This window comes from Medicago sativa, chromosome 7, assembly GCF_051527215.1.
Source record: "Medicago sativa cultivar Bolivia chromosome 7, Bolivia_mono, whole genome shotgun sequence".
Lineage (NCBI taxonomy): Eukaryota > Viridiplantae > Streptophyta > Magnoliopsida > Fabales > Fabaceae > Medicago > Medicago sativa.
Window position 1 is genome coordinate 84,292,197 of NC_140755.1, and position 9,328 is coordinate 84,301,524.

The following is a 9,328-nucleotide window of genomic DNA, read 5'->3' on the forward strand; positions in this document are numbered from 1 at the left end:
GAGACTATTGTGACTACTCGTTACATATTCAGGGACAAGGTGAGCTAATTTAGCTTCTTCGAAAAAAAATTATAAGGGGCGATAGTCATTTTGGTTGTGAATGTGTAAAAAAAATTATAAGGGGCGATAGTCATTTTGGTTGTGAATGTGTAAGGAGTAACCATAATCACTACTAAAAAAAAGTCATTTTCAAACGGAATTTCAGACGGTTTTGGGACGGAATTTACGGACATTTCCCACGGATTTCGGACGAAAATCCGTTTTCGGACGGATAGGGCGCTGTCCGAAACAACCGCGTCGCAAATCGTATTTTCGTCCCAAATTCCGTCCGAAATATATTTCAGACGGATTTCAGACGGTTTTCACACCAACACGTTGGACTATACTTCAAACGGATTTGGGACGGAATTTAATTAAATTTCCTACGAATTTCGGACGGATTTAATTTAAATTTTCCAACGAATTTCGGACGGATTTAATTTGCTTTAAAAAATTTCCATGCTTTTCGGACGTGGTTATAATTTTTTTTTATTTTACAGGATTGCCATAATTTATAATCAATAATACATACTAAATCAAATAAAAATAAATAGTAACTCAAGAGTAAACAAAAGCCCATTGCCTGAAACAAAATTATATAAACTAGAATCATATAAGTGCTCAATGTTCTAACACAATAACATGGCTAAATTGTTCATTAGTCAGTGCTCAACAATAAAAGTAACAATCAATTGCACTAGATTTTGAGAAAACAATAACATGACCAAATAGTCAAGTCATCTAGCATATTATGATGACTTTCAGAAAACAATCCTTCTTCCTCTTGATTTTGAGACATAGATATTTCCAAAAGCTCTGCTTTTCTCTTCTTAAAATTTCCCTACAATTTTGAATTTTATTAGTCATTTAAATAACAACCAATTATAAAGCTGCAATGTCAGTAAAATCATATATAAATTAAAACTTATCCTTTTTTAGCTCTATTATCATAACTTAAATTATAGGTAAATTAAAATTATAGATAAATTATAGATAAATAAAATCTGTAACAACAAATTCAAATAAAATGATACTCATAATTATAGTATGTTGTATCTTGTAACAACAAATTCAAATAAAATCAGAGAACCAACATTGTTACAAGGACTGAGGTACAAATTGATGATTGAATACAAAGACACAGTAGGTAGAACTAGAAGATACTATATAGTGACAGGTCAATATCTGAATGAAGAAGTAATTTAGAAAATAATTACAAATAGAGACAATGATGATGATGAATTTTTATTAGGTAAAGCAATTTTCATCAGTAAGAAGTAATTAAGATACTTCTCAATATGCTAATTATGTCCAAAGACTCTTCATTGTGCTAAACAATTTCAAAAAATGAAATTCAATGCTCTGATGAACAAAATACAAGAAGAGAAAATATATGAATCCTTCCTATATATATACAAGTGAACCAAAACGCATAGATGATAGACAGATAGGCAAGCCTTCATTCAATTAAATAGTGGATCCAAAAGAGAGACTGTTAAATTATGGAGAGAAACCTTCACACCCTCAATATCACTTATGATATATACATATTTATAAAATAGTTAATGAATTCAGAGTGATGTGAAACATGGTTTAGTGATTTCAGAAGGGTTTGATTAAGGTTATGTGAAAATTGAAGGTGAAGGTGAAACCAAATTCATTAACAATTTTCAGCAAAACTGAATGAACAAATAAAGGAAGAGAGTCAATCCCAAAAGGGGGATAGCTGTGCAAATATCCATAAGTATGTCTGAATCAAAACATTAAATTCCCCAAATTTATGAATATGCTCAAGTTCCAATTTGATGACATAACAAAAATCAATAATATTATGGTATGATTCAAGTATGAACGAAAGATTAACAGAGAGAACATTAACATAGAGAATTATCAACTAGAATTGGAAAAGAAATAAAATAGAAGATGAGTTAGGGGCTTACAAGGTTTCACGAAAGAGGAGAGCTGGAGAAGTGATGGTGCAGGTTGTACATCTGATAATGATTGATTTGGAGATACATGTGGAGATGGTATAGTAGGTGTAACATCTACAACAATTCTCCCTCTACCAGTTAAGTGTCGACCTCGGGAGGATAAAGTCCTTCCACCTCTTAAGTGCTGGTTACAAAAACAATAGTAGTGGAAATGACCAAAACTCAATAGAGTATATAATTACATACTTGTCAATCAATCACCACTAATTAATCTAAATCTAAACCAAACTCTGGAATAAAAATTGTAATAACTTAACAGAATCAAAAAAGGAGAAACATGAAACATAAATGTTCACTTTATGAGCAAAAGTTCTATAGTTTTTATTTAACAGAAAAAATTATCAACAATACCTAGTAAGCAAAGTGGCTGATATGTACTTGTGTCAAAACAAGCCTATCCCTCCCTCACACCCCAAAAAAACCCAGCAAAACAGCCGCACCCCTGCTGAACAACAGAAAACAGCACGACACTCCCAGCTGAAAAACACCCAACACGCCAACAGCAACTCAGATTTGCAGCAGAAGCAGGCCAAGCAAAACAGCAGCGCTCCAACAATCCTCAAAACAAGACCAATACAATAAGCACCAATACAATAAGCACTCAATTAAGTTGTTTATCTAAACAAAACCACTACCTAGTAAGCACTTATTCAATAAGCATTTATCATATGAGATTATATGTCATAACCTATTTGAATTAAAGCTTAAGCTTTTGTTTACAAAATACTAAGCTTCTATCTAAAAAAATACTAAAATTATATCTTAAATTTAAAGCTCCAGTATTAATTAAAGCATAAGCTTCTGTCTACAAAATACTAGAATTATATAAAATGAGATAGACACACATATAATTGAATCTTTAACAAAACAGAAAAACTGATTAAGCATGTGGTTTATGATCCAAAGTTGTTAAACAAAGAAACTACACATATAGACCAGGTGGTTTCAACTTTTACTCTATTTAATGTATGGTTTCAAGTTGTTTAACTACACATATAAGAAATTAAACAACTCAGCCGTAAAGCACTAAAACTTTTTACTCTATTTAATGAAATTGAACAAAAAATTTTTGAAAGTGATTACAATGGCGATAAAAATTTAAAGGTTTAGGTGTACTTTAAAACTATTAAGGAAGTAAAGGTTTAGGAGTACCCTGGTACTGTTAAGGATGTAGAAGCGAGTCAGATTCAACTAACTTCATCTAAAGTCAATTAGGACAGTTTTCCATCTGTTAGCAGTAGATGTAACTGTTATTAGTTAGTAGTTAGTTAGCTAGCTATTGTGATTTGTGAGCCGCGTATATAGCTCAAACACTTGTATTTTTTCAGCAGTCTATGCAATATGAGATTTCTCTCAATTCTCTATACTTAAAACACAACTAATAAAAATTGCATTGCAATGACATTTAACCGTGATATCAATAATTGCTCTGTGATCGCAACCACAAACAGTTTATTTCTTACTACCATCTTAAAAAATTGGCTGCATTTATTAGCATTATCAATGATCAAAAAGTAATTGAAACCGTAACTGTAAGTCTATAACCACAATTTAGAACTTAAAAGTGAATCAAAGTCTTTCAACAGCAAAAAGTGAACAAAGAAATAAACCCACAATTATTTTCAACACAAAACCCACAATTAAGCACAAAGCTCACAATTATTTTCAACACCAAACATGAATCAAAGTCTAGGTAGTTTTTTTTTTTTTTGAAACAACATATATATTATAACACCACACGCACCAGAAGTGCAAAAAGCTACAGCAACAACAGCAGAAAGCCTATTGTTCGACAGAAACCAGAAGAAATACAAAACAAGCACAGCCCAAAAAAGGTACAGGGAAAGGTATAAATGCCAAAAAGAACACACAAAACAAATACATAATCTGTGGCCTAAACAATAAAAAACCAGTAGCATAAAACCGAGCCACTCAAGCCTCTGTAGCAGGTCCAAAAATGCCAGCACCTTTCATTTCTATTAGGTAGTTAAGCACATTAAAAACCCTAATAAGTAAAACAAAATAAATCCTAAAATTACAAGTTTATGGTAACATGCTTGATTTGTTGAAGAAAACACTGAGAAATTAAAAAAAAACTACAGAGAATCCTCAGATCTGAAGAGAAGAGAAGAGAAGCTAACCTTGGTGAGCTTGAGAAATTGATTGACGAGCTTGAGAAGATTTTGGAAGAAATTGATTGAAGAGCAGGACACAAGAAGTTGATTGAATAGCAGCACACAGAGAAATTATCTATATATATAAAAGTTAACCCATGCCAATTTTGAAGCCCTAATTTTTCCTAAACCTAATGACTAAAATTCCTGTTTTACCCTAATTAAATCGTTAATTATGAAAACAAAAAGAAAAGGAGCCTCACAGGATAAACATAAAAACGTAATAAAAGGAAATCACGGAAACAAATTGGACGGATAAACATACTAACAATTGAACGGATAAACATCACAAAAAAAAAACGCAAACAACAAAATAGGCCGCAAATCAGAAAGGATAGCTCAAAGTTGTTTCCTATTTTGTTTCCAGCCTAAACTATCTGCTCCTATAACAAATAAAGCCGCAAATCAAACAAAATAGTTTCTTTTTCTTCCTCTTATCAACATCGCCACCGTTTTTCTTCTGCAGGCATTGCCCAATCAGCAAACCGTTGATTACCCAAGCTTCAAGCTTCTCATCGTCGGCGATGGTGGCACAGGTACCAATTGCTTTTTTCCTTTTCCTTCATCGTTTCTTTATTCTCTTATTTTTAGTTAATTTGCGTGAAATATGTAACATAGAATCAGTGATTCGTTACAATCTGGCATATTGATTTGGAAGTGAACTTTGGTGTAATGAATAATGATCGTTTTTTTTGCAGGAGAGACAACATTTGTGAAGAGGCATCTTACTGGAGAATTTGAGAAGAAATATGAATGTAAGATTCATTTTAATTTATGGCTAACAAGCATGATTATATACGGCTTTTTCTTCAAATTTGTTCTCATCATCATCATATTATCACAATTCTACTAAGCTTCTTGCTTTCCTTTTGTGATCTGTGTGTTGTGATATGTGAGTTGGGATTGAGCGCACATGGAGGATTTTGACTATGATTGGGTTCTGTTTTGCATTCAAGGATGGCATCTTCAACCAATCAAGGTATTTATAGTATATTAGGGATTTTGATGTGTTTTGTTTTTCAGTTTTTTTTGTATGTTTTCTTTTGTTTCAAACTATCATCTTTGATTTGTTAATATGGTAAACAAACTTTTGTCGCTGTTTAAGAATTTTGTTTTGATTTTTCATTTTTGATTCACATTTCATATTTCCTTTTATGCTATTTTCAAAGATTTGGGAATATTTTTATGGACAAAATCAGATTGGTACTCATTTGGGTAAGTTGTTTTTGCAGGAGATTAACTTGAATTGATTTGCGAAGTTATGTTTTGATCTCATATTTCACCATTGTTTATGGTTAAACCAACGTCCTCTCCTTTTGGCATCAGGTGAATTGAGTTTTTATGCACCACTCATCTGCTAATATCATCAATAGAAGGAGAAAATTTGTTTGTTCAACCGCATAAACATTCTATGAGAAGGTTATGTTTAATATGTTTTATTTGCAATCGTATGCTATCTTTTTTTTTTTTTTTTATAAGTTTCGAAATTGAAATCATGGGTTTGGTTTGTTTTTGTTTCATTTGAATTAACGTTAAACTCCTTCAATTTTTGTATTTTTCATTTTTGGATAAAATATTATTCGAATTCTGTGAAGAACAAGTCTGGCTCTTTCTAAATATGTATGATTTTGATTTCTGATTTTTTGCTTTGGTTTGAATAGGAAGAAGAAATCATGAGAAAGCAAAGTAGAGGAGACAAATAAAATGAAAATAGGCAAATAAATGCCGAGAATAACGGAACCATGTTGACATTATAGGTAATATCATGATGTTGATTTTTGACATGCCTTTCTGGTCGCAATTTACACCACATCTATTTGACTGAGGTTGGTAATAGCTGGCTTTTCCCAAACTTCATGCTCATGAAAAAGGTAGTTTACAATGATACACTTGATATCATTTCTTTCATATCTTCAATATTTTTTTGCTATATAGGTAATATGATAGCGTTTGTTCTTTTTTACAACTGAATGTATGTTTGGTTCAAAGTCGTAATAATCTAAGCACATTTTTTTTGCATAGATAATCTGAACAGAGTCTGCACAACTTATATGCTCCAATGCTTGAAGTTTAAATAAGAATTCAATAAAAAGTACATTTTGAAGGTATATCCATGAACTTTGTGTGGCCTTCATTCTTTTGTTTGTTATACATAAGTATATAGCAGAGTATGCATGCTTTGAATTTATGATTACAATGAACACACTTGGTTTCTATGCTTTTCTATTTAGATTAGAATAGAAGCACACACACCTATTTTAACAAGAAACTCAATTTTAGTATAAAAAATAAGTGACTAATTGTGCTCCAAATTTAAACGTGAACTATCTGTCTGTTTCTGTTGATTTTTGTCCTCTCCGCGACTTCTTCCTTTTCCTGCTTTTCTTCATTGTGTTGTCTCCTTTTGTTTCCTACGAGTCAAGTACATGAAACATTTAACATATCATTAAAAATCATGCAAAATATAAGTTCCAGCAGATAAAAACACATTTAAAATATGCTATATACTATAAAATAGCTGAACGAAACTAGGGGATTTGGAATTTGTTTAATCTGCATGCATAAACAAAACTAGAACAGCTAAGTATATAGCATCTATACTGTTTTGCACATTTGTAATAGTTGATGCTATCTTAATTTGAAATATAATCTATCATTCCAGATTTTAGTTTTACTTGGTGTTTTGCAATCTGACTTCAAGATTTGTTTTGCACTAATTCATAAGGACCTTCGTAGTCCTTTTATTTTTCCTCTTTTCTATGTTTATTCTCATTAAAAAAATGCTACATGTTTATAAGGTTGGTATATTTATTTATGTTTCATTATAAATTATATATTTTTACGCTTCAGTGCACTAAATAGCAGCTAGGAAGCCTGAAAGAAACATGGTTATATTTCATCATTTATACTTAGTCCAACAATTCATCCAAAATTCAGATAGCTACTTTAATTTGATTTATTAAATAGTAAATATGAAAGTAATGAATAATGAACACTCTAGACAAATAGAACAATGATTTCTCAATATCGTGGAAGCTAAAACAGAACCTTAGTTCAATGATGTCAGTGAGTAACAGAAATAAGGAAATCATTGAGAATGTTTTCCCCACACCAATACAGATAAATGCATCAACATGTTACAGTCAAGACAAAACTCGGTTCAGACTAATTAAGAAAAATCCGAAAAGTAAATAGTAAAAGAAAGAACAGATATTGAGAAATCGGATAGTGCACACAAGAAGAAAACGAAATTGCCACTTTCTCTTTTATTATTCTTTAATAACTCTTATCCTGCGATCGCATCTCTTTCTGACGAAGCTGAGGCTAAGGAGATCGAGAGCAATGGTTCGAAGATAGTGGCGGAGGGTGATTATTCAACCAATAAAAGCATTTGGTGAGGGATTTTACAAAATTCACCGGAAGGTGATTGTCATGATTGTTGATGATGTAGATAGGTATTCTTCATAATATTCATTGGTTGGATTGGATGTATCGGTCTCATCAAATTCTGTTTCTGATTTTTTTTTCTCCCCATTTTTTCTTCACTTTTGCAGGTTTTCCTTTTTGGTATGATTGTGTTTAGTGAGGAATGCATAGCTTGACTGTGATACTTATTGTGGAACTTCAGTTTTGGACTGATCTTCCAAGTTGCAATTGCTGTCAAAAATACTAAAATGAGTCAAATTTACAAATTGCAGGCTTCTAAGGAGATGCAAAAGCACTCATCATTGACTCCATTAACAAAAAAGAAAAGGTACTTGATTTATACAAAGTTATTAGTTATACTGTAAAACTGTTTACTTTCAATGTCAAATTTTCTCTAGCCGTTCCTGTCCTGATATCGTACTTATAAATTATGTAAAATCACAGGAACAAGACACCTACTGATTCATCAGCCTCGCACAACCATACAGATGATCCTAAATGGTGCTTGCTCTCTGGAGGGTAAGTTGTTTTTACATTGATCACACGAATAATGAAATTTTCAGAGTGTTAGACAGAATCCAATATTGAATAATTCGTTGTCTAATTCCTTTTTAATTCAAACCACTATAAAGAATTGAAACTTATTACGTTAAGGTTGGAATGTACCCATGAAGTGCACAAATATATGTGTTTCAGTAGTATCATCATATTAATAGCTTTTTTGGAATAATGTTTGTTGCACTCAAACCACAATTTCAAAGCTCAAAACGTTGTTTTCTGATGTTTGAAAACATACTGGCTGAAACATGGTTATGTTCTATTTAAAACAATTCAAAGAGTGTTTGGAACCGCGGTGGGAATGCTCTCACCACACGGTAGGAACGAAGCTACAAATTGGAGCTTCAGCGTGAACGTGTTGAAATTCAAAATCTGTCACTTCAAATTCGCTCAGAAACCAATTTTGAAAAGAAAAAGTCCATCTAAAACATTTGAAAGATGATCACTTAAAATTGTACAATATTGCAACATTACTAATTTCTTTTTAGTACTTTGGATATTTTTATTCTCTTTGTTATGAATACTCAAAAGTGCACATTAAGAGAGTCCTACTCTTTTTTAGGAATTGGAGAATTTTCCTGTAGTATATCTGCACTTTTTCCATTTGAGAGGTCTGCTACTAATGCTATGTCATGTTTTGCTGACTTGCAGTTGTAGAGTTTTTGGGCCATTTTTTCTGCTTCCGGTGTTGTTCTATTGCCGATTCAACTCACATTTTTCTGGTCTCGGAAGATAATTTCGAAGCCCGCTTTGGTGTGAGGCAGCTAGAGTTTGTGTTCTGCTGCAGATGTTCCAATCCATATATTCTGTAGATGTTAAAATCCATATATTCTTTTCATGTCCTAATCCATATTTTATGTAAAAACGACAGTTATCAAGAATATAGATTAAAAATGCAACATCTCATGTTCTATTGTATTATGAATGTCATTATGTATCTTGCCAATTTATGATAAAAAGTCTCACTGTGGGATACTTTGAATTTGCTGAGTTTGAAAGGAAATAGGGTGGACTTCATGAATTTAATTTCTTCACTGTGGGATACTTTTCTTCACCTACTTCATGAAGATGGTGTTTGCATTGATACTTCAAATGTAGTGTTTAAATATATTTTCCAAAATGTGTAAACTCGAAAAACTT

At 31.9% G+C, this 9,328-nt stretch overlaps 2 long non-coding RNA genes across 6 annotated transcripts; one reads left to right on the top strand and one right to left on the bottom strand.

The window, feature by feature from the left end:
• Positions 1-618: 618 nt before the first annotated feature.
• LOC146909448 (uncharacterized) lies at positions 619-4,275 on the bottom strand. Of its 2 annotated transcripts, XR_015019116.1 has the most exons (4): positions 4,172-4,275; positions 2,382-2,588; positions 1,980-2,154; positions 619-880 (listed from the first exon to the last, which is right to left on the bottom strand). It is a non-coding gene; the product is annotated as an uncharacterized LOC146909448 (long non-coding RNA). The 2 variants fall into 2 exon arrangements; XR_015019115.1 differs by having other exon boundaries at positions 2,382-4,267.
• Positions 4,276-4,394: 119 nt separating this feature from the next.
• Positions 4,395-9,113, top strand: LOC146909449 (uncharacterized). 4 transcript variants are annotated; one of them, XR_015019119.1, is made up of 11 exons: positions 4,413-4,740; positions 4,903-5,183; positions 5,437-5,623; positions 5,866-5,961; positions 6,042-6,075; positions 6,227-6,309; positions 7,523-7,659; positions 7,759-7,771; positions 7,903-7,958; positions 8,075-8,149; positions 8,840-9,113. It is a non-coding gene; the product is annotated as an uncharacterized LOC146909449 (long non-coding RNA). The 4 variants fall into 4 exon arrangements; XR_015019118.1 differs by having other exon boundaries at positions 5,437-5,530; XR_015019117.1 differs by having other exon boundaries at positions 5,437-5,530; positions 5,866-6,075.
• Positions 9,114-9,328: the final 215 nt, after the last annotated feature.